Source organism: Antechinus flavipes, chromosome 4, assembly GCF_016432865.1.
Source record: "Antechinus flavipes isolate AdamAnt ecotype Samford, QLD, Australia chromosome 4, AdamAnt_v2, whole genome shotgun sequence".
NCBI lineage: Eukaryota > Metazoa > Chordata > Mammalia > Dasyuromorphia > Dasyuridae > Antechinus > Antechinus flavipes.
The window spans coordinates 167,090,676-167,117,377 of record NC_067401.1 but is presented as its reverse complement, the minus strand read 5'-3'; positions in this window follow the sequence as shown (position 1 = coordinate 167,117,377).

Genomic DNA, 26,702 nt, shown 5'->3' with positions numbered 1-26,702 from the left:
AGTCCCCTACTGGCAAATGCAATAAGATTCTGGTGATCATTACTCTTGTGGTACAAAATTGTTCCCAAGCCGCCTAGGGGTTGGGGTGGGGAGGAGGAGGTGGACTGTCAATGTGCAGCACAAACGGATGTTTGGAAAGGTAAAAGCCATGTGTAAGACAGCTAAACAAAATCTTACATTTCTTTTCTCAAAAATATCCAGAGATCCAGATCAGGTTTCCCCCTTTCTGCTTTTATGCTTCTCAACTATATATCCATGAGGGAGATTATTGAAAAGCTTTTCAAGGATGGGTACAATTCTTCACAGATCTCCAGAGACAAGCATCAAATCCCAGAAATGTCTTCCTTTCACTATAATTCTTCAAGCCATGTGATGAACATTTTATCTTCTCAGGGTTAATACTGAACTCCCTGCTGAGTAAGTAACCCACATTAAAAAAAAACAGACAGAAGATCTTGATAGAAGATCTGAAGAACTTGTCAATTGACCGCTTTCAATAAACAACTTTTAGCCAATCTAATACTTTTAGGTTATTGTAAGGATCAAATGAGCTAATCTATGTAAAAGCATTTTGTACATCTTTTGAAATGCTATGTGAATGTTAACTATTGGTGCCCTTATTATTTTATTTGTTCCCGTTCTCCCAACAATAAGTAATGATAGCTAACATTTGTTCAAAGTGTTACAAAAATCTTAGAGCAGTTTCATATTTAAAATTGCGCTAAAATGGCACAGCTAGTTGGTGTCATGGATGGAGCACTAGCCCTGAAGGTAGGAGGATCTGAATTCAAATTTGGCCTCAGACACTTAACATTTCCTGGCTGTGGGACCCTGGGCAAGTCACTTACCCCCAACTGCTTCAGCAAAACAAAACAAAACAACCCCACACACACACTAAATTTGGATAGTAGGGGAGCACAGTGGATAGAGCATTAGCCCTGGAATCAGGAGAATCTGAATTCAAATTATTAGTAGTTTCATTTACTAGTTGTGTGACCCTGAGAAAGTCACTTAACTCTGATTGCCTTCCCTCCCCCCAAAAAACAAACCCAAGCAAAAAAAAAAAAAAAAAAAAAAAAACCTACACATAGCTGTTGATAACACCATAAGGTTTACAAAGTACTTTATTTATTCCTCACAACAATTGTAAAGCAATTGTGGAAGATAATATTATTTACATTTTACATATGAGAAAAGTGAGAGGCAGAGAAACTAAGAGACTTATTCAAGTTCACCCTGTAAGGATATGAAAGCCAGGATTTAAACTCAGTGCTCTTTTCATTATACCAGGTAATTTGTGTTTAAGAAAAAAAATAAAAGTAACATCCTGGTCCTTGCCTGGATCACTGATCCACTGATTTGCTTGACATCCTTTTTGGTCTGCTATTACTTCACACCAACTGCCTTGCACCCATGGCAGGGGAAGAAAAATGGTCTCCTTTCCTTATACCACTGCTCTCACCTTGGAAGGACTCTTGAGACTGACTCAATAATTGGTAATTTCTTACCTGAGACTTCCATATCCTGAGAAAACCTAGCTTCAGTGTTCACTCTTTTCTATCCACCTGCTATACATTTACCTGTCTGACCCCTGGAGATAATAACAACCTGCCTGAACTTACTTCTCGATGATTAGCTCACTCACTCCTTGCTATAACTTCCCCATGCCATGATTCTGGACTCCTTACCTTTATTGTATAAATACTGACGCCTGTAGCTCACTGCTCACACCTGTGTTTCCATCCCCTTCAAGCAGACTCTCTCCCCACCCAACACACACACACACACACACACACACACACACACACACACACACACATACACACAGAGATCCATACCGTTCTAAATCAAAATTACCCACGTTTTCCACCATACTCTCTGGAATGCTTGCTCTATAGGTAACATATTTGCATCCATAGCAAACCTTTCCCTTTCTTCCTTTTCCCATTTCTTGCACTCAATAAAACAGCTCTCTTCTGATGACAAAACTTTCCTGGTCAGCCTCTCCAACACTTTCATTCTTAGCCCCCAATCAGTCATAGTGAGGGGATGGAAAAGCCACTTCCTCTCTTCTTTTGATTCTTATTCCATATTTATCACCTAATCAACATTCTGATAGCCAGAATATACCTTTCTCCAGGGCACTATCCTTCCTCAATGAGTATAGAACCTACTCACAATCTTTCTAGAGAGATTTCATCTTGTCTCCTCCTACAGATTGCTCCCTCTATCATCCCCACTCTATTATTTATTTTCAATCCCTTCTGTCTACTGACTCATTCTCTATTGCTTACAAACATGCCCATGTCTCCCTCATTGGGAAAAATACTCTCATTTGATCATTCTATCTCCACTAATATCTTATATCTCCTCTGCCCTCTGTGACTCCTTGAAAAGTCTATCTACAACTTGTTAACCCTTTATAGTCTGTCTTAAACTTTATCATTTCGCTGAAATTTCTCATTCTAAAGTTACTATAATGATCTCTTAGCTGGCAAATCCAATGGCCTTTGTTCAGTCTTCATTCTCTCTGCAGCCTTTGACACTTCATTGAGATGCTCTTCACTGTAGGACACTGGGAGTCACTCCCTCCTGACTTTCCTCCTACCTATCTAGCCACTCTTCAGTCTCTTTTGCTGAATACTCTTTCCGATTATTCCCTCTAATTATAGATGTCTCTCAGGCTTCTGCCCTGAATCCTCTTCTCTTCTCTCACTATACTACTTCACTTGATGATCTTATTAAGTTCCATAGATTTAATTACCATTTTTAGTTGATGATTCTCAAATCTACATTTGCTAACCTCCAGTCTTACATATCCAATTGCCTTCCTTCCTTCCAATGGAATGTCTAGTAGAAATCTTAAACTAAACCTATCTAAAAAAGAACTTAATTATTTTTCCCCAAAATCCTTTACCCTCCTAACTTCCCAACTACTGAAGAGGGCAACATTATCCTCCCAATCTTTCAAGCTCACAACCTAAGAATCATCCTAGACTCTCCACTGTCTCTCACCACCATCCCAAATATCCAATTTGTTGCCAAGATCTCTTAATTTCATCTTTGCAACATCTTTTAAATGTTCCCCTTTCTCAGCTCTAACACTGCCACTCCTCTAGTGCAGGTGCTCAATAACTCATGTCTTGTTTATTATAATAGCCTTCTGGTGGGTCTTCCTGCCTCAAGTCTCTCCCCCACTTCAATCCACTTTTTATTCAACAAATAAAAGGATTTCCCTAAAGCACAGATCCACCAATGTCATCTTCTTCCCAATTCACTTAAACTCCAGTGGTTCCCAAACACCTCCAGGATTAAATACAAAATTCTTTGTGGGCATTCGAAGCCTTTCTTAACTTAGCTCCCTCCTACTTTTCAAGTCTTTTTACACTTGATTTCCTGCCATATCCTCTTGGATCTAGTAACAATGGCCTCCTTGTTGTTCCAAAAATAAGATACTTCATAGAGGCTCCAGTCATTTTCTCTGACTGTTCCCCATGCCTGGACTACTTACCTACTCACTTCATCTATTGCCTTTTTTTTTTTTTTTTTTTTTTTTTTTTTTTTGGATAGTGAGGGGGAGAGCCCAAGGTCATATAGTTAGTAATTGTCAAGTGTCCGAGATTAGATTTGATCTCAGGTCCTCCTGACTCCAGTGTTCTATCCATTGGGTCACCTACCTGCTCCATTTGGTTTAAATCCCAATTAAAATCTGTTCTTTAGGAAACCTTTTCCTACTCCCCTTAATTCAAGCATCTTCCCTCTCTTATTTCCTTATTTCCTACTTATCCCATAGATTGTATGTTTGTATATATTTGTTTGCTTACATATTTGTATCTTCCATTATAATATGAAATCCTTAAGGGTGGAGACTGGTTTTTTACCTCTTTTCTATTATCTGTAGTGCTTAGCCCAATGCCTGGAACATCTTAGGTGCTTAACATTGCTTGTTGATTGCTAAAACTCTGGGCTTTAAGTCAGAAAAACCTGAATTTAAATATAGACTCAGATACTTAAAGGCTCTATAGTCCTTGGCAAGTCATTAGGCCAAATGTAAAATGGGATAATAACAGGATTTACCTGTTGTTGTGAGTATTCAATGAGATAATATTTTTAAAGTGCTTAATAATATGCCTGATAGATAGTAGGTATTTAATAAATCCTTTTCCCATTCCTTCCTTCCCCCTCCACAAGTGACCTCATTCCATCTTGTCTTCTGCAACAGATTTCCCATTACATCATTTTTCATCCCTCCCTATCAATTGGCTGCTTTCTTGCTCACAAATTGCTCATGTCTCACTTATCCTCATGCTAGGATACACACACACACACACACACACACACACACACACACACATCTATCCATTTATGTCTATGTAGACATAAGTATCCTAATGTCCTAATGGCCTACTCCTCCACTCCACCTACTTACACAAAATATTCATACCTTTGATTGTTCTATCACTCTCAGATGTTCTACATCCATGTTCACAAACTCTAAAATTTTTAAAATCATAATGTGTTATCATTTCAGTTTTCCCTTTGTCTTACAACCACTAATCCTTCATTCTCACCATGATCTCCAATCCCTCCATGACCCAACTTTTCCAGATCACCACCCCTGCCTGCATTGGCTATATCCTTCTCTCTTCCTCATCTTGACCCTGTAGTGAACTGGTTCAACTCTACAATATCCTATTCCCTTGAATCCCTTGCCCCCTTATCTTACTACTGATCTTGCCTTGCCAAGGCTCAGCCAAGGATTAATTCTACCATCTGCTGCATTTGTTCCTATCATATTTACTAAAAGAAACAGGGGGTAAATTTTTAAAAACCATACTAACTTGGTCCTCTACAAATTTATCCTATTAATATCAACTGGGCTTTTACTACAGGAAGGCAATTCTTCTCAGATCAATTTACAATCCTATTCACCAGAGCAGCTTTCCCAAACCTTTTCATTCTTCCTCAGTCCTCTCATAGATCCTTCCCCTCCCCCATTCTCTCAGCAGAGAACCTTGTATTGAAAAAAATTGAGGTCATTTTCTAAGAGGTTTCTCTTCTCTCCTCTTTTTCATATCATATCATTCTTGAATACTTTCTCCTTCATCCCTGTCTCACAGGAAGAGGTAGATTTTTTTCCTTGCCAAGGTTAACAATTCTACATACACAAGTGATCTCATTCCATCTTGTCTTCACCAGTAGATTTCCCTTTACATCATCTTTCATCTCTCCCTATCTATTGTCTGCTTCCTTCACTAATCAATGTCTAATTGTCTCACTAATATCCATGGCTCACTCGTCCTAAAAAAACCATTCCTTGATCAGTCCATCTCTGCTAGCTATAATTATGTCCCATCTCTGTTCCCTTTTAAGGTTCATAATCTTGAAAGGGTTGTCTACGATTGGTTTCTTCACTTGCTTCCCTTTCATTCTCTTTTTAGTCTGGCTTCTGATTTCATTCACTGAAATAGCTTTTTCCACAGTTGCCAATGATCTTTTAAGTGGGGGAGGCAGAGCCAAGATGGTGGGGTTAAAACCTGAGCTCTTCCCCAAACCTTTCCAAATTCCTTCAAATAATTATTCTAACTGATCTCTTTTTTTTTTTAATTTTTTAAAATAACTTTTTATTGACAGAACCCATGCCAGAGTAATTTTTTACAGCATTATCCCTTGCACTCACTTCTGTTCTGATTTTTCCCCTCCCTCCTTCCACCCCCTCCCCCAGATGGCAAACAGTCCTTTACATGTTAAATAGATTACAGTATATCCTAGATATAATATATGTCTGCAGAATCGAACAGTTCTCTTGTTGCACAGGGAGAATTGGATTCAGAAGGTATAAATAATCCGGGAAGAAAAACAAAAATGCAAGCAGTTTGCATTCATTTCCCAGTGTTCTTTCTTTGGGTGTAGTTGCTTCTGTCCATCTAACTGATCTCTTAAGTGCAAAGTCTAACAGCTTTTTCTCAATCCTTATTTCTCTCTCTCTCTTTTTTTTTTTTTATTAAAGTTTTCTATTCACAAAGCAAATGCATGGGTAATTTTTCCAACATTGACCCCTGCATATCCCCTCCAACATTCGTCATTATTTTTTCCTGTCATTTTAGCCAATCTGACAGGTATGTAGGGGTATCTCAGAATTGTCTTAATTTGCGTGTGTCTGATCAATAGTGATTTGGAGCACTTTTTCATATAACTAGTAATAGTTTCAGTTCTTTATCTGAAAATTGTCTGAAATTTTCTGAAAAATATCTGAAAATATCCTTTGACTATTTATCATTTAGAGAATGGCTTGGATTCTTATAAATTTCAGTTAATTCTTTATATATTTTAGAAATGATACCTTTATCAGAAACTATGAATGTAAAAATGTTTTCCCAGTTTATTGCTTCCCTTCTAATCTGTCTGCATTAGTTTTGTTTGTACAAAAACTTTTTAACTTAATATAATCAAAATTATTTATTTTATGATCAGTAATGATCTCTAGTTCTTCTTTGGTCATAAATTCCTTCCTCCTCCACAAATCTGAAAGGTAAATTATCCTATGTTCTTCTAATTTGTTTATAGTATCATTCTTTATATCTAGACAATGAACCCTTTCAACATTATCTTGGTATATGGTGTTAGGTATGGGTCTATGCCTACTTTCTGCCATCCTAGTTTCCAATTTTCTCAGCAGTTTTTGTCAAATAGTGAATTCTTATCCCAAAAAGTAGGGTTTTTTGGTTTGCCAAAAATTAGATTGTTATTGGCTATTTTGTTCTGTGAACTTAACCTATTCCACTGATCAATTAGTCTATTTCTTAGCCAGTATCAAATGGTTTTGATGACCACTGCTTTATAGTATAGTTTTAGATCTGGTACAGTTAGACCACCTTCATTTGCTTTCCTCTTCATTAATTCCTTTGAAATTTTTGACCTTTTGTTTTTCCAGATGAATTTTGTTATTTTTTCTAGTTCAGTAAAATAGTTTCTCAGGAGTTTGATTGGTATAGCACTAAATAAATAGATTAGTTTAGGGAGTATTATCATCTTTATTATTTTATGCCTATTTTATACATATCCTGATTTTATATTGATAACCAAGTCATCATTTACTAAACAATGATATTTTTGTATATGATCTGAAAAAGAATTTTGTGGGATGATCATACATGAAAAGCATCTTCCTGGGGGAGAATGTTTATGGTAACATTTTGATAATCTTTTGCTCTATGAAATGAAAAAGATTTTGTTTTGTTTTGTGGTAAATTGCTTAGAAAATTAGCTAAAACAAATATCTAACATTTGCATGCTGCTTTTGGATTTTCAAAGTGATTTATATGTGTTATCTCATTTAAGATAGGCAGGACAGTATATAGAGCACTGGACTTGAAATTAGGAAGACCTGAGTTCAAATTCTCTTGATATGTACAGAGAGCATATTCATTTTTGAATATTGAAAAACAAATATATGGATAAAGATTGCCTTCCTTTTTTATATTACTATCTCTGATTTTTTCCATTCTTCATTTTTCCCTCTTTAAGATAAACATTTTATTAAATTAACTTTGAAAATTGTGCTGATTTCAGAGGATTCAGTAGATTGTCTCACAATCATCCTTCCCTTTCTTTAATCTTCATCTCTTCCTATCTACTGGTTCCTTCCCTGATACCTAAAAATTCACCTAAGATTCCTCAATCTTAACCAAAAAAAAGAAAAAAACAACTTTTACAAGATTCTACCACCTTGTCAAACTATCACATATATGTGTATACACATATATAATACATACTATATACAGTTTTATTTATATTATACATACATATATACACACATTTATTTCAGGAATTTGAGAAAGAATGGCATATATTTGCATATATAAATATATAAACATATATATATGCATGTCATCCTTTTTCAGCTAAATTATCTGGCCAAATCCTAGAATAAATTATCTGCATTTGCTGCCTCAACTTCTTACCCTATCAGTCATTTCTCAATTCTTTGTAATCTGTCTCCAATATTTAATTGAAACTGTTTATGTGATCAATTATAATAATAATTTTTCCAATGTTGAATCATCCTTGTATCCTTGGTACAAATTCAAGTTGTTTTTAGGGAATTTTAAAAAATATATGCTGCTTGCAGTGAATAGAGCACTGATCCCTGGGAGCAGGAGGAACTGAGTTCAAATCTGGTCTCAGAAACTTAACACTTCCTAGCTGTATGATCCTGGGCAAGTCACTTAACCCCAATTATCTCAAATATATATATATATATATATATATATATATATATATATATATATATATATATATATATATATATACATATATATATATATAATATATATATATATATGTATATATATATATATATGTATATATATATATATATACATATATATATATATATATATTTAGTGATATTGGTCTGTATCTTTCTCTTTTTTTTTCTTTTTCTTCTGAAGTTTGAATACTATGATCATATTTTTCTCCTAAAAGGATGAAATCCATTGTGTCTAATTTTAAAGATTAATTTTCATAGCATAGTTTTTAATTTCCTTTTAAATATCTTATAGTATTTACCTATGGTTTTTAAAGAGTGCTTTTTATTATGCTTGCCTTTTTACATTTCTTTGTGATTCCTTTATGTCTATTGTCAATTGTCAATTTTTAATTTTTAATAACTTATTCAATGATTCAGGCTTAAATAGTTTAAATTATATATCATATAACTCCCATAATTATTCATATCACAACAATGAAATAAAAAATCATATCAATACCACTTATAATAATTTTATCAAGAAGTTAAGCTAATGTTAATTTTCATAAGGAGATCAAAAGAATCCATAAATCATTTTAGTCACCAAACATCTGGCTTATTGACAAAGGCAACATTGGGTTGTAGCATAATCTTGTTTGTAAAATCTTATGAAGAGAAGCTGATGAACAATCACTATTAACTCCTAAAGTAAAGCAGTGGAGGACAAAACCTGTTTAAAGAAAATTTGGCAAGTTATCCAACTAATTAAAGTCATTCAAAGGACATTCAAGGATGAAAACTAAAAGACAAATAATAGGCAAAACATTTTTCAAATCCCAGAGTACTATGTAAATTCTAGTAGTAGTAATGGGAATAGTAGTAGTTATTATCATCATCAAAGTAATGATAGTGGTAATTCCAAGTATGCTATTTATTATAGTAAAAAATGAAGTAGGAAGAATACAGTAAAACAAGTCTAAGGAATCCAGTAATTTCCTTTATGACCAAAATGTCATTCTTTCCTATTAATATACCTTCCTATTAAATGTCCTCCAAGCTTTGTCCTCCTCCTAACAATTTCTTCTTCTATATTTAGGGTTAATGTTGGGTTTTATTCTTCTGATAAAAGCTGAATTTGAAGTGTTTAATGTCACCTCTGCAGACTTTGTTGCATGATCGGTTCTTTATCCCATTCCCTGAGGGTCCCTTTGTTATTATTATGGAGAGGAGAGAGAGAGAGACAGACAGACAGACAGAGAGACAGACAGACTTGAAAGTATTTTTTTTCGGGGGGAGATTTGTTTTTTTTCACAACATGACTTTAATGAAAATGTTTTACATAACTTCACATGTACTTTCTTAATGGGAATTGGGGATGAGGATTAGGGAGAGAATCTGAAACTGAAAGTTTTAAGAACAAATGTAAAAACATGTTTTAAATGTAACTGGAGTAAAATAAAAAAAATTTTAAAAAAACTCTAGAGAACAGATCAAGGAGAAACAATATAAGAATTGCTGAACTACCTGAAAGTTATGATTTTTAAAAAGAATCTAGATATGATATTGCAAGAAATCATCAAAGAAAATTGCTCTGAAGTTCTAAAACAAATTCTAGAAGTAGGAAAAAATGTTGATCACAATCTGAAGAAAATCTCAAGATGAAAACTCACAGGAACATCATAGCCAAGTTTTGAAGTTCCCAGTTAAGAGTTAAATGGTATAAGCAACAAGAAAAAAAAAAATTGTGAAACTAAAGTCAGTATAAGACAAGATCTAGCTGCTCCTATATAAAACACAGAAAGGTTTGGAATATATATATATAGAAAGAGATATGTTCCTGAGGCGATCAGAGTCAAGTGACTTGTCTAGGGTCACACAGCTAGTAAATGTCAAGTATCTCAGGGCAGATTTGAACTCAGTTCCTTCTGTCCCCAGAGGCCAATGCTCTATTCACTGTGCCACCTTCCTGCCCTGTAAAACATTATATTTCAAAGAGCAAAGTTACTGGGTTTGCAACCAAAAATAACTTAACCAAATAAGTTGAGTATAATCCTAAATGGGGGGAAAAAGATATTTAATAAATTGAAACATTTTCAGATATTTGTGACAAAAATATTAGCACTCAATGGAAAATTTGATATACATAAGATTTAGAAGAAAAATAAGATAATCATTAAACCTCAATTATAAGGGACTCAATAAAATCAAAATGTTTACTTCATATATGGGGAAAATGTCACCCATATGCTTAAGAATATTATCATTCTTGAGTAGTTTGAAGGAACATATATAAATAGAAGGCTTGGGATTGAGTTGTGTATAATGGAAATAAAATTGGATAGACAGAAGTGGAGCAATTGCTCATACAAATGAGGCATGGATGGAAGAATTGTTATAATGAAAACAGGTGAGTTGGAGGACTGGTAGTGCTAGAACCCTATTCTCATCAGAACTTGGTTAAAAAGGGGAAAAACATATACAACTACAAATGTATAAAGTGTTCTTCTAAACAGAAGTACACATGTTTAACAGAGGATAAAGAAGAAGGATTTTTAAAATGATTCAGATTAGGAAGGTAAAAGAAAAAACGGTTAGAAGTAAATCAGACTATAGGGAGTTAGGATTAAACAAGAGGATGAAAAGAATAAACAGAAAAAAATAGGATGAGTGGAAATACACAACAAGTAATTGTAACTTTGAATGTGAATAGGATGAATTTGTCTATAAAACAGACATAGATAGAATGGATTAAAATCAGAATTGAACAGTATATTGTTTATAAAACATTTTAAATGGGAGATATACATGGAGTTAAAATAAAGGGCGGAGTAGATGATGAGGTTAAAAAAAAACAAGGGTATCAATCAATCATTATCTCAGACTAAATTGAAGATAAAATAGATTTAATTAAAAGAGATAAATAGGAAAACTACATTGTGATAAAAGGTACCATGGAAAATGAAACAATATCAATGCTAAACTTATACCAAATAATATATTTTACATGTGGAAATAAGTTGTACTATAATAGTGAGTAGTACTTTAGCCTTTACCTCTCAGAATTAGATAAATCTAACCCCGCAAAAAGAAGAAAAGAGTCCAGAAGGTGAATAAAATCATAGATAACCCTGATAAGATGGATATTTGGAGAGAACCGAATGGGAATAAAAAGGGATATACCTTTTTCTCAGTGGTATTTGATATCTTTACAAAAACTAACTATGTATTAGGGCCTAGCTTCTTGAATATGGGTAAATAAATATGTGTGGATTCATGACCCCATGGGGTTTTATAACTGAATTGGGAGTTGCAAAATTATGATTGATTATCAGTAAATGTTCAGTTTGTTTTTTACATATCTATATACTTGGAATCACGTAAGAATTTCTTATGTAAAAAGCATCATGACAAAGCATGGACAAAGTGGCATAAAACCTTTGTAGTTAGATGCAGAAAAACAGAAAAAATTAAATGCACCCTCTTCAGATCACAACGCAATAAAAATTAAATTAAAAATGGACCAGGGAAACACAAATTAAAAACAAATTGGAAACTAAACAAATTAGTGAATTAAAGAATACATCAAAGAAATAATCAATAATTTCATTAGAGAGAATGACAATAATAACACAATATATCAATACCTATGGGATGCTACTAAAGCAGTAATCAGAAGAAAAAGTATATCTCTAAATGCTTATATCAATAAAATTGAAAAAGAATAGTTCAATAAATTGCCTATACAATTTTTAAAAAACTAGAAAAGGAACACATTTTAAATCTCTAACTAAACATCAACTTGGAAATCTTAAAAATTAAAGATGTGATCAATTAAATTGAATGTAGAAAACCATTGAATTAATCAATAAAACTAGGAAGTGGTTTGTGAAAAAAACAATAAAATAAATAGATAAACCACTGGTTAATAAATACCCTTTTTTGTAATGTTTGGGCTAGCTTTGTGGAGGTCCTCTGGAAGGGCCTTGGTCTCAGCAGGATAGACACTAAGAGAATGGACAAGAATAGAGTCTAAAGTCTTTATTGTTTTTTACACAGTCTGTGTCTGTCATAGTCTGACTCAGTCTCAGTCTAACCCAGTCTCATCCAGCAGTCTGACAGTCTGACAGTCTCAACCAGTTTCCCCTGGAGTCTGACCTTGTTCCCATTTTAAATACCCTATTATAATTACATCATTACAGTATACGGAATATATGTGAACTAGAGAACCATTACATCACCATACTAAGTACTAAGTACATATGTGAACTGGAAAACCATTATCTCATCAATTCCACTGAGTTAACACTTTGTTTCAAGTATACTTCTCCAGAGTTCCAGCGCTCTACAATTTTTAAAAAGAGAGAAGAAAATCACATCACTAGTATTAAAAATGAAAAGGGTAGGGGCAATTAGATGGTCCAATGAGTAAATAGAGCACCAGCCTTGGCGTCAGGAACATGATAATTCAAATCTTTCATCTCATACTTAACACTTATTGTGTGACCCTCGTTAAGTCACTTAAACCCAGTTACCTTACAAAAAAGGAAAAATTTAAAGGATGACTATGTCACTGATGAAGATGAAATCAAAGGATTATTTTGCCCAATTAAATGTCAATAAACTTCACTTATATAAGTGAAATAGAAAAATATCCTCAAAAAATGCAAACCAAACAGCATAGATTAAGAAAAAAGAAAACAGAATAGCTAAATAAACCTAGTTTAGAAAAAGAAACTGAATAGATCATGAATGAACTTCCTAAGAAAAAATATCAGGACCAGATGGATTTACAAGTGAATTCTATCAAACATTTAATGATCAATTAATTATAATATTAAATAAATTATTTGGAATAATAAACAAAGAAGGACTTCTACAAAACTCCTTTATGAAAAAAATAAAAATCAGTACAATTCAGTTCAGAAACAAATTAATTCAATACTGATACCTGAACCAGGAAGAGCACAATCAGAGAAAGATAATCATAGCTCAATTACATTAATGAATATGGATACAAAAGTCTTAAGTAAAATGTTAGCTATGAAACTACAACTATGTATTAAAAAGATTATACATTATGACCAACTGAGATCTATGCCAGGAATGCAGGGATGGTTTAACATAAGAAAAATCACTAATTTTTTAGTGATTATTGATTATACCAATAACAAAAGTAACAAAAATTTTATGATTCTCCCAATAGATGCAGAAAAAAATCTTCTGATAAAGTACACTTTTCCTATTAAAAATACTTGAAAATATAGGTATAAAAGAATTTTCCCTTAAAATGATCAGAAACATCTTCCTAAAGTCATCAGTAAACATTGTGTTTAGCAAACAAGCTAAAAAATCTTCCAATTACAATCAGGAATGAAATAAGAATGCACATTGTCATTAATATTATTCAATATTGTATTAGAAATATTAGCAATAGTGCTAAGAGAAAAAAAGAAACTGAAGGAATCAGAATGGACAATGAAGTAATTAAAACTATCTCTTTTTTGCAGACAATTTAATAACAGACTTGGAAAATCCTAAAGATTCAACTAAAAAGTTGATGGAAACAATAATTTTAGCAAAATAGCAGGATATAAAAAATAAACCCACATAAATTACCAAATAAATTGCCCACATAATTTTCTATATATCATCACCATACCCCTGCAAGGAGAAAAATAATTGTAAACAGTAAAAAATACCTTGAAGTATACCTACCAAAACAAACTTAGGAACTAATATAAATATAATTATAAAATACTTTTATACAAATTAAGCTGGATTTAGATAACTGGAGAAATATTAGTTGTTCATGAATGAGCAGAGCCAAATAATAAAAAAATACAATATAATCTAAACCAATCTATTTATTAATACTAAGCCAATTAAGTTATCAGAAAAATTATTTACTGAGCTAGAAAAATAACAAAATTCATTTGGAAGAACAAAATATCAAGAAAAGCAAAATAATTAATGCAAAACAATGAAAAGGAAGCAAGTTGGGTAGTACCAGATCTTAAACTATACTATGTCAGTAATTATCAAAACTATCTGGGTACTATCTAAGAAAGATAGATCAATGAATAGAGTAGATGTACAATTTACAGAAGCAATTGATTATGGCAACTTTGTATTTGACAAATGTAAAAATTTAAATTTGGGATAAAAATTCATTATTTGGTAAAAAAAAATTGTTGGGAAAGCTGGGAGAAATTGGACATAGACTAATAGTTTATACCATTTACAAAAATAAGGTCAGAATGGAAATATGACCCATATGTAAAAAGAATAACATAAGAAGATTAGAACATTGAATATATCATCTATAAGACTTAAAGATAGGAAAAACAATTTATGAATAAACAAGTTATAGAGAGCATTGTGGGGTATAAAATAGGTAATTTTGATTAAATGAAATTAAAACATCTTTGTAAAAATAAAACCAATATAGCCAAAAATTGGAAAAAAAACACAGAAAATTGGTTAAAAATCATAGAAAGTTTCTCAAATGATGATCTTATGTTTCAGATATATAAAGAAGTTATATATTTTATATATATTTATAAGAATTTATAAAAATACAAGCCACTTCCCAATTGATAGTCAAAGAATATGAACAGGCAATTTTCAATAAAGAAATAAAAACTACAGTCATATAAAAATGTTCTAAATCACTATTAATTAGAGAAATGCAAATTAAAACTATATCAAGATATCATCTTACACTTATCAAAATAAATAAATTGATAGGAGAAAGCAACAAGTATTAGAAGAGATGTGGAAAACTTGTGACATTAATTCATTGTTGGTGGAACTGTGAACTGATCCAGCCATTTTGGAGAGCAATCTGGAATTATGCCCAAAGAGTTATTAAACCGCTCTACCCTTTGAGCTGCAATGCCACTAACTAGGTCTGTTTCCCAAAGGGATTAGGGGAAAAGGAAAAGAACTTATATGTTCTAAAATATTTATGACAGTTGTCTTTGTGGCAGCAAAGAACAGGAAATTGAGATGCTAGTCAATTGGGAAATAGCTGAACAAGTTATGGTACATGCTTGTAATGGAATATTAGTGTGCTATAAGAAAGGATGAGCTGGTTGATTTTAGAAAAACATGTAATGACTTGCATGAAATAATGAAGAATGAAATGATCTGAACTAAAACTAAGTTGTATGCAGTAGCAATATTGTTCTAAGAACAATTTTAAAAAATTAAATCATTTTTAGTATTATAAATACTCAAATCAATTACAAATAGCATATGAAGTAAAATGCTATCCATTTCCAAAGATAGAACTGATAAATAAAAATAGGTGCAATGTGATTTTTTAAAAAACATCTATTTATTTAAAACAAATACAAAATAGAAAAAAGAAAAAAAGGCAGAAAAAGAAAAAAATATTGTCTTGTGCACAGCAGAATATAAAGGAGGATTCATAGTATATAACAATAAATTTCCATTTTAAGAAAGCATATGTAATAATAAAAGATATATTCAGAAATTTTCTTTGCTCTCTTGCAGGTTTTCTTTTTTTCTCTGCTGTTCACTTATTACTTTATATATATATATATATATATATTTTTTTACATTCTCCTGATTCTTCCCCGCCCGCCCCCTCCAGGCAGGCTACAGTTAAGCACAGATATATTTATGTGTGTGCATATGTATACACATTCATCTGCACCTGCATATATATATACATATACACATATATACCTATGCATATACAGACATACACATACATCTAAAATAGTATTAATATGACTGACATATTGCCTAGTTATTACTCAACATCTACACTCACCCCACAACTACACCAAGGATCTCTCTCTTATCTTCTCCCTCCATCCCGCCCTTTCCCTCTGTCTTTATCCCATTCTGTATAATATGGTTTTATACACACACACACACACACACACACACACACAAAATTTGTGTCTAGTGGTAGCCTTCTCTAGGCTGAAATGAGGAGAGAGGAAGAAAAATAAGTGCATAACAGAGAAGAAAAGAAAAACTCATAAGAAAACAGAAAAGCAGTATACCTTTGAAAGTGATACTTAGTATTTCTTACATGGGGCTGGGTTTTTTAGATAAACAATGTGAAGTGGTAATTCCTGGTTTTATATTGGATTATCTTTTATGTAATGCTGTACACACAGAAATGTTCTCCTTTTTGTTTTTTGTTTTTAGTATTTAAATTTAAAATTAATAGCATTTTTTTAAATTAAAAAAAAAGTGTGGGTTCCAAATTCTCTCCCTTCCTTCTTCCATTCCCTCTTCACTGAGAAAGCAAGAAATTTGATATAGGTTTTTATAAACAAAAATCCCTCCATGAAAAATAAAGTGTAAAATTAATCTGCAATCAAACTCTATCAGCTCTTTGGAGGATAGCATTATTTATCATGGGTCCTTTAGAATTGTCTTTAATAATTCTATTGCTAAGAATAACTAAGCTGATCATTATACCATATTGCTACTACTGTGTTCAATGTTCTCCTGATTCTATTCATCTCACTTTATATCAGTTCATGTCTCTCTAGGTTTTTCTAAAAGCATCTTGCTCATCATTTCTTATAGCATAACAGTATTCCATCACTGTCATATACCACAATTTGTTCAGCTATTCCCTAATTGACTCAATTTCTGATTCTTTGCCATCCAAAAAGAGTTGCTATATTTTTCCACATATAGGTCCTTTTCCTTTTTCTTTGACCTCTTTGGGATAAGACCTAGTATTGCTATTGTTGGGTCAAAGGACATATACATAGTTTTATAGCCTTTTGGGCATGATTCCCAATTGTTCTCCAGAATGATTATTTTAGTTCACAACTCCATCAACAATGCATTAGTGTCCTAATTCTTCCACATTTTCTCCAACATTTGTTATTTCCTTTTCTGTTAAATTAGCCTATTTGCTAGGTGTAAAGTATTAACCTCCCAGTTGTTTTAATTTGCTTTCCTAATCAATAGTGTTTCAGAGATTTTTTTCATGTCAATAAATAGTTTTGATTCCTTTTGAAAATTCTCTGTTCATATCCTCTAATTATTTATCAATTGGGGAATGATATATTCTTGTTTCTTAGTTTTGCAAGGAATTAAATGATTTGCTGGGGGACACACTACCCATAACTGCCAAGTGCCTGAGGCTAGAATTGAACTCAGGTCTACTGACTCCAGGACTAGTAACTATCCATTGCACCACCTATCTATCCCGTTACTTGTATTCTTATAAATTTGTCTTGGTTCTTAATATATTTGAGAAAGAAAGACTTTTAATAGAGAAACTTGATATCAAAATCTCCCCCAGTTTTCTTTCCTTATAATCTTGACTGCACCCTCTTTTAGTGGCCAGAAACTGGAACCTGAGTCGATGCCCATCAATTGGAGAATGGCTGAATAAATTGTGGTATATGAATATTATGGAATATTATTGTTCGGTAAGAAATGACCAACAAGATGATTTCAGAAAGGCCTGGAGAGACTTACACGAACTGATGCTAAGTGAAACGAGCAGGGCCAGGAGATCATTATATACTTCAACAACAATACTACATGATGATCAATTCTAATGGACCTGGCCATCTTCAGCTATGAGATGAACCAAATCTGTTCCAATGGAGCAATAATGAACTGAACCAGCTACATCCAGCGAAAGAACACTGGGAGATGACTAAAAACCATTACATTGAATTCCCAATCCCTATATTTTTGCCTGCCTGCATTTTGGATTTCCTTCACAGCTAATTGTACAATATTTTAGAGTCCGATTCTTTTTGTACAGCAAAATAATGGTTTGGTCACATATACTTATTTTGTATTTAATTTATACTTTAATATATTTAACATCTACCGGTCATCCTGCCATCTAGGGGAGGGGGGGGGGGAAGGGAAGGAAGGGAAAAAATGGAACAAAAGGTTTGGCAATTGTCAATGCTGTAAAATTACCCATGCGTATAACTTGTAAATAAAAAGCTATTTAAAAAAAAGAAGAACATTTGGATAACCAGAAAAAAAAATAATCTTGACTGCATTTGTTTTCTTTTGCAAAAATTCTTTAATTTGATGTAATAAAAATCATCTGTTTTATATCCTGTAATGTTCTCTATCTATTATTTGGTCATAAATTCTTTCCACATTTGTAGATCTGAAAAGTAAACTATTACCTGCTCCCCTAATTAGTTTATGAAATCACATTTTATGCTTAAATCATGACCCCATTTTGACCTTATCTTAGTATGTGGTATGAATCCTTGCTTTTCAAAAGTCAAATTAGCAAACAATTTGTCTTTTTTATTAGATGCTTTTTAAAGTTTCTAGTTTCATTTTTCAGTTCAATGGTTATTTGTTTTTAATTTCTGATTTTAATTTCTATTTTTAATATTTAAGTCTTTTTGGTTGTATACCTTAGTTATTGATCTGTGCTTTCTATATTTTGTTGATGAAAGTGTTTTGAAATACACATTTTCCCTCTAATGACTACTTTGACTACATTCCAAAAATGTTGGCGTCTTGATTGTGTCATTACTATCATTTTCTTTGATGAAATTTTGTTCTTGTTATATTTGTTCTTTGATCTATATATTTTTAAGAATTATATTTTTGTCCTATTAAAGTTTGAATTCTTTCTCCAAATGCCCTTTGATTACAATTTTTGTGAAATTGAAGTAACTAAATGACTTTCCTGCATTTGTTTATGAGGGTTTTTTTTTTTTATGAATGAATGAAATTGTTAAGTATTTACTATATTCTAGGCATTGTGCTAATAGTTAGAGAGAGCAAAATAAATAAAAATGATAGTCCTTCCCTTCAAAAAGCTGACATTCTAATAGGGGAAGTTAACATTAAAAGGGAAGCTAGAATTGGAAAGGGGTAGAATGAGGGTATACATACTGTGGCATGGTTTGGAAAAACCTAGGAAGGGGATAGGAAATTAGTGTAGGGATCTGGTTCCAGGAAAGATAAGGTCAAAACTCACATATAAGAAAAGAGGGTCTAAAAGGCAGAGTTCAAATTTTTTATATTAAAAGTATCTTTCTTATTATTTTTTGTTTGTGGAGATTGACTTTTCCTGTCTTGCCCAGGTTGAAATTATAGTGTCCACTTGCCAGCCTATTCCCATTGCTCATCATCATAGAAACTGATTTCTGACCTAGTCTGCCTTTTCTCCCTCTTTAGTTAGTCTGGTGACTCCTTGCCAAACTTGGTGTGGGTACCCAAATAGCTTTGGTCAATGGAATATATTTACTTAATATGTTACATAATACATAAATTTTAATGCGTTTGTATTATTTAAACTGTAGATGAGCATATCAAGATAAGATCTAAATGGGTTCATGATTTAGTCATAAAGTATGATATTATAAGCAAATTAGAAGAACATAGGATAGTTTCTCTCTCAGATCTGTGAAGAAAAAAAGAATTTGTATCCAAAGAAGAACTGGAACTCATAATTGAACACTAGATAGATAGTTTTGATTATATTAAGTTATAAAGTTTTTGTACAAACAAAACTAATGCAGACAAGATCAGAAGGGAAGCAATAAATTGGGAAATCATTTTTACATTTAAGGGTTCTGATAAAGGCTTCATTTTAAAAATAATAGAGAATTTATAAGAATCCAAGCCATTCTCCAATTGATAAATGATCAAAAAATATGAACAATTTTCATATAAAGAAATTAAAACTATTTCTAATTATATGAGAAGGTTCTCTAAATCACTATTAATCAGAGAAATGCAAACTAAGACAACTCTGAGATACCACAACACACCTCTCAGACCAGCTAAGATGACAGGAAAAGATAAGGACGAATGTTGGAGAAGATATGTGAAAACTGGGACACTAATACATAGTTGGTGGAGTTGTGAATGGATCTGGCGAATATGGAGAGCAATTTGGAACTATGTTCAAAAAGTTATCAAACTGTGCATACCCTTTGATCCAGCAGTTTTACTACTGGGATTATATCCCAAAGAGATTTTAAAGGAGAGGAAGAGACCCACATGTGCAGAAATGTTTGTGGCAGCCCTTTTTGGCTAGAAACTGGAAACTGAATGGATGCCATCAGGAGAATGGCTGAATAAGTTATGGTTTTAATCCAACTGCAACTCAGAACTCCTAAATTCAATTGATCTATCAGCTTCAGCCTATTCCACTAGTAGGAATCATGCCACTAAGACTGGGAAATTTCTTGAAATAATATAATTTTAAATTCTGCTTCAGATACTCACTAGTTATGTGACCCGTGACAAAACATGTAGCTTCTACCTGTCTAATTCTCTCAATTGTAAAAATGGGATAATAATGGAATTTACCTTTCAAGGTGGTTGTGAAAGTTAAATGAGATAATAATTATAAAGGGCTTAGCATAGTGCCTGGCACATAGGAAACATTATGCAAATGTGAGCTGTTGTTGTTGTTATTATTAATAAGTTCATGCCATTCATATTCATGGCTATAATTATTAATTGTTTTGTTCCCTTCATTATATCCTCTTATAATTGTTCCTATCTTTGTCTTTATTGAGCCTTTCCATCAATAAGCTTTTTTTGAGTGATGTCTTAATGTCAGGAACTATGATAAACACTAGGAATACAAATACAAGTAAAAAAAGAAAGATAATTCCTGACTTCAAGAAAGTTATGTTCTAATGGGGGCAGATAACAAATAAAATGGAGGATGAAAAAGGTGAGAAGATAATGTATCTGCTCAGAGGTATTGTAGCATCCCCCAGGGAATGAAGAATGGTTGGAGTGAGTCTTTCCCCAAAATAGAGATTTGGGGAGCAGCTAGGTGGCAAAGTAGATAGAGCAAGAGCCCTAAGGTCAGGAGGACCTGAGTTAAATCTGGCCTCAGACACTTTACACTTCCTAGCTGTGTGACCCTGGGCAAGTCACTTAACTCCGATTGCCTCAGAAAAAAATAAAAATTAAAAAAAAAATAGAGGTTTTGAGAACTTCCAAGAAAAGGATTGTGACCACATTAATACTATTACATTAATTTTTTTATATCCTTTTTAAAAAGTGACTACAAAGGACACATCAAGGAAGATGCTATCTGCATCAGAACTAAGAAATAGAAGCAAGTATATGCATACATATTTGTGTCTAATAATAGCCATATCTAGGGCAGGAAAAGGGAGGAAAGAGAAAAAGAGAAACAAAGAAAAAACAAAGAAATGCAAAGGACAACTTAATTTATGTTAATAATATAATAATATTATTATATATTTAAAAAGAATAACAAGATGTTCATAATAGATTTGTAATTTCATGTTCAGTTATCATTTTATTATACTATGTCATGAAAATTCTTGTTATATTTCATAAATTAAAAATTAAATTAAATTAAAATTTTTTTAAAGCTGTATGAAATTGGAATCCATGGATTTGTATATTATGATCTTTTTTTGATTTTTGTATTTGGAAATGTTCATGTCTATTGATGGTCATTAAGTTCCTGATAATAAAAGAACATTTTTAAAAAGCAAAGCAATGTGAAAACTTCATTATTAAATTAGGTAAATATTACTCCTCTGCCTTTTCTCTCTACCAGACTCAGATCTCATCAATAGTTGTTACACCTTCTTTCTCTCCTTTTAATTTTCCCTTTATGATTTGTCCTCTGAAGTTGGTTTGTATTGCTTCTGACGATTCTCTCCTCATCTGTTTTGCCCAGTTCAGAAAAGAGTGAAATTCAGAAGATGCTTGTTTCCTGTACATCTTCCTCCATGTTGTAAACTGTTTGTCATCCATCCCAATTATAAAAAATAGCTTTTTCTTCCTCTCCTAGATTTCCTCCTAACATATTTCTTTTACTCTCCATTGCTCAAATATATTTTCTCCTATCTTTTCATTTCAAAGATACTATTCAACTGTGATCTTTTTATCAGAAATAGTTGAAAGTTCTCTATTTCAAATGTGTCAAACTCAAATAGAAATGAATCTCTGTTGACACCATCTTGACTTAGAAAAACATAAATTAACATTATCTACTTGTATTCTTATTTATTTTAACATTTCCAAATTATATTATAATGGGATTTGGGATTCCCTTAGCAATTTTGGAGTCACAAGTTTGACACCTCTGCTCTATTCTATTAAAATTTTGGTTTTGTGAATAAAGTATGATCTATGAATGATATGGAATATTGTTCTAAAAGAAATGACCAGCAGGGTGAATACATAGAGGCTTGGAGAGACTTACATGAACTGATGTTAAATGAAATGAGCAGAACCAGGAGAGCATTATATATGGCAATAACAAGATTATACGATGATCAATTCTGATGTACATGGCTTTCTTCAACTACGAGAGGATCCAAATCAGTTCCAATTGATCTATAATGAACAGAACCAGCTACACCCAGAGAAAGAATACTGGGAAATGAATGTGGACCACAACATAGCATTTCCACTCTTTCTGTTATAACTTGCTTGGATTTTTGTTTTTTCTTCTCAGGTTATTTTTACCTTCTTCCTAAATCTGATCTTTCTTGTGCAGCAAGATAATTGTATAAATATGTATACATGTATTTTATTTAATATATGCTTTAACATATTTAACATATATGGAACTACCTGTCATCTAGGGGAGGGGATGGAGGAAAGGAGGGGAAAAGTTGAAACAAAAGTTTTTGCAAGGGTTAGTGTTGAAAAATTACCCATGCATATGTTTTGTATATAAAAGCTATAATAAAAAAAAATGTAAAAAAAATTTTTTTGGTTTTGCCCTATAGATTATATTCAATTTTGCAGAATGAGTTATTTTGGTTATAAGCCTTTTTGGGGTCATATTTTAAGATTTCCTCTCCTTTATTATGTTTGCAACATGGTCTTTTGTGATCTTCATAATGGTTCCTTTCTTTCTTGATGCTTACTATATTTTTGTTTTCCTTTGACCTGAAATCTTTAATAGGTTGTACTGGATTTGTATAAACAGAATCAAGTGTTGAGAGCTCTCACTGGGGAAAAGAGAACAGTCTGCTGTGCCTAGTTATTACTGAGACGGGAGTCCTGTTTACAACTCATCTTAGCTTTGGCTGGATCCTTTTCTTCCTCATTTTCCCTTTCATCTCATCCTTATTTCTTATCTTTTTTCTTAAGAGTAGCCCTCCTTAGTCCTCTGTAAACTAGATGGACAATGGACAATCACTCTTGTGAATTAGGCTGATCCTTCAAAGGAAAAGGAGGCTATTTATTTTTGTTTTTCCCCTGCTCCTTGAAATGTAAGTGGATCAGCCTAGGGGAAAATTGTATCACAAGTCTCACTTCAGCTCTTTTTTTTAAAAATAGCTTTTTTTTTTTTTTTTTTACAAGTTACATGCATAGGTAATTTTACAGAATTGACAATCGCCAAACCTTTTGTTCCAATTTTTCCCCTCCTTACCCCCACCCCCTCCCCAGATGGCAGGTTGACCAATACATGTTAAACATGTTAAAATATAAATTAAATACAAAATAAGTATACATGTCCAAATAGTTATTTTGTTGTACAAAAATAATCAGACTCTGAAATAGTGTACAATTAGCTTGTGAAGGAAATAAAAAATGCAGGCAGACAAAAATATAGGGATTGGGAATTCTATGTAATGGTTCTCAGTCATCTCCCAGAGTTCTTTCACTGGGTGTAGCTGGTTCAATTCATTACTGCTCCATTGGAACTGATTTGGTTCATCTCATTGCTGAAGAGGGCCACATCCATCAGAATTGATCATCATATAGTATTGTTGTTGAAGTATATAATGACCTCCTAGTCCTGCTCATTTCATTCAGCATCAGTTCATGTAAGTCTCTCCAGGCCTTTCTTTAAATCATCCTGTTGATCATTTCTTACTGAACAATAATATTCCATAACATTCATATATCACAGTTTATTCAGGCATTCTCCAATTGATGGGCCTCCACTCAGTTTCCAATTTCTGGCCACTACAAACAGGGCTGCCACAAACATTTTTTCCACATATAGTCCCTTTCCCTTCTTTAAGATCTCTTTGGTATATAAGCCCAATAGTAACACTGCTGGATCAAAGGGTATGCACAGTTTGGTAACTGTTTGAGCATAGTTTCAAATTGCTCTCCAGAATGTCTGGATGTATTCACAATTCCACCAACAATGTATCAGTGTCCCTGTTTTCTCACATCCCCTCTAACATTCCACATTATCTTTCCTTGTCACTCTAGCCAATCTGACAGGTGTGTAGTGGTATCTCAGAGTTGTCTTAATTTGCATTTCTCTAATTAATAATGACTTGGAGCATCTTTTTATATGTCTAGACATAGTTTCAATTTCTTCATCTGAGAATTGTCTGTTCATATCCTTTGACCATTTATCAATTGGAGAATGGCTTGATTTCTTATAAATTAGAGTCAATTCTCTATATATTTTGGAAATGAGGCCTTTATCAGAACCTTTGACTATAAAAATGTTTTCCCAGTTTATTGTTTCCCTTCTAATCTTGTCTGCATTAGTTTTGTTTGTACAAAACCTTTTCAATTTGATATAATCAAAATTTTCTATTTTGTGATCAGTAATGATCTCTAGTTCTTCTTTGGTCATAAATTCCTTCCTCTTCCGCAGGCCTGAGAGGTAAACTATCCTGTGTTCCTCTAATTTATTTGTAATCTCATTCTTTATGCCTAGGTCATGAATCCATTTTGACCTTATCTTGGTGTATGGTGTTGTGTGGGTCAATACCTAGTTTCTGCCATACTACTTTCCAGTTTTCCCAGCAATTTTTATCAAACAGTGGGTTCTTATCCCAAAAGCTGGGGTCTTGGGGTTTGTCAAATACTAGCATATTAAGGTTATTGACTGTTTTGTCCTTTGAACCTAACCTATTCCACTAATCAACTAGTCTATTTCTTAGCCAATACCAAATAATTTTGGCAACCACTGTTTTATAATATAGTTTTAGATCTGGTACAGCTAGGCCACCTTCATTTGATTTTTTTTCATTAATTCCCTTGAAATTCTTGACCTTTTGTTTTTCCATATGAACTTTGTTGTTATTTTTTTCTAGGTCATTAAAATAGTTTGTTGGGAGTCTGATTGGTATAGCGCTAAATAAATAGATTCACCTCAGCTCTTTTGACTCTCTAAGGAATATTTTCTTTATCTAGTTCATTATTTCCTGTGCTGATTCTGAAAGAGAAGGTGACTATTTTATCTTGATTTAGCATCATCCTCAATTTTTTTAATCTATTAATAAAGTTTGTTTTAATTAAAATTTATAAGTCACAGTGCATTATTGAATTTTGAAACTTGAATGAAAATTGTTGGACTGAAGTTTAAGTCTGTTCAACAATATTTTGGATTTGGGCTATATCTTTCCTAGATATTTTTGATTTCTGATTTAAGTGGTGATAATGGATTATTTTAATTTTTACTTTGCTTCTGATTCTAATGTTTCTGGACAGTTTTCATTTAGGATTGTTCGATATATAGCATCCAGAAGAGGAAAACAGGAGGGCTGATCAAAGTTTTAGGGAGTCAGATGAGTCTCCTTTATCTTTCTTCCAGATCAGTTGTATTTTTTGGTAGATATATTATAGCTTTAGAATTTTTTGACATCTCACAAAATATTGAGATCATTTACTTTATTTTGGTTTTTTCCCCAGGAAGCTTACTATTTGAGCAAAATTTTCTACCTTCTACAATAAGCTATTCATTCTTGTTTCGGTTGTTTTTCTCAAGAGTTCTGATTTCATATCTAATTTTATTTTATGCTTCCTTTCTTCTAGCTACTCTTGGAATCCATTCTTTTCTCTACTCATAATTATATTATCACTCCTATTATTTATCTCTTCTGATCTTTACTTATCTTTCTATCTGTTTATCATATCTATTTAACCTATTATATTCATTCTCTGTAATAGTTTTCTTTTGTTTTATAATATCTCTGGTTTCAATTTCTAAATAAGAATTATATGCCAAGACTAAGCTCCATCTTTTTCTGCATTCTTGGAAGAGGTTAATAATCTGTGTTCAATGTTGCTGCCCTTCCCAGTCTCAGCATCTCTGTTTGTGAAGTTATAAATGAGGAAATGCTATAATGTGTGACTTCTATCTTCTCTTCATTTTAGATCAGTCTTATTAGAATCCAGTTCTCTCAGATGATACTGTATCCTTTCAAGTATTTTTTGCACCAGTTTTTATACACCTTGACTCATTGAGATTGGAGGGGGAGTAGGAATACTCCATTCATCCCACTGCCATTACCATACTCTCTCCCTGTTGCCTTCACTCACCAATGCTTTTTTTTTTTTTTTTTTTTTTTTTTTTTTGTAGTTCACCCTAAATACTGCCAGTTGTTACTTAAAAACTCCTAGGACATTCTCATTCCCTTCTCACTGAGTTCAGTTTTCCTTTCCATTCCAAGTCCTGCCTTTATACAAGGCTTGTTTTTTTACTGTTGGGTGCACTGGCATCTTTCTAGTCACAATCTTAATGTCT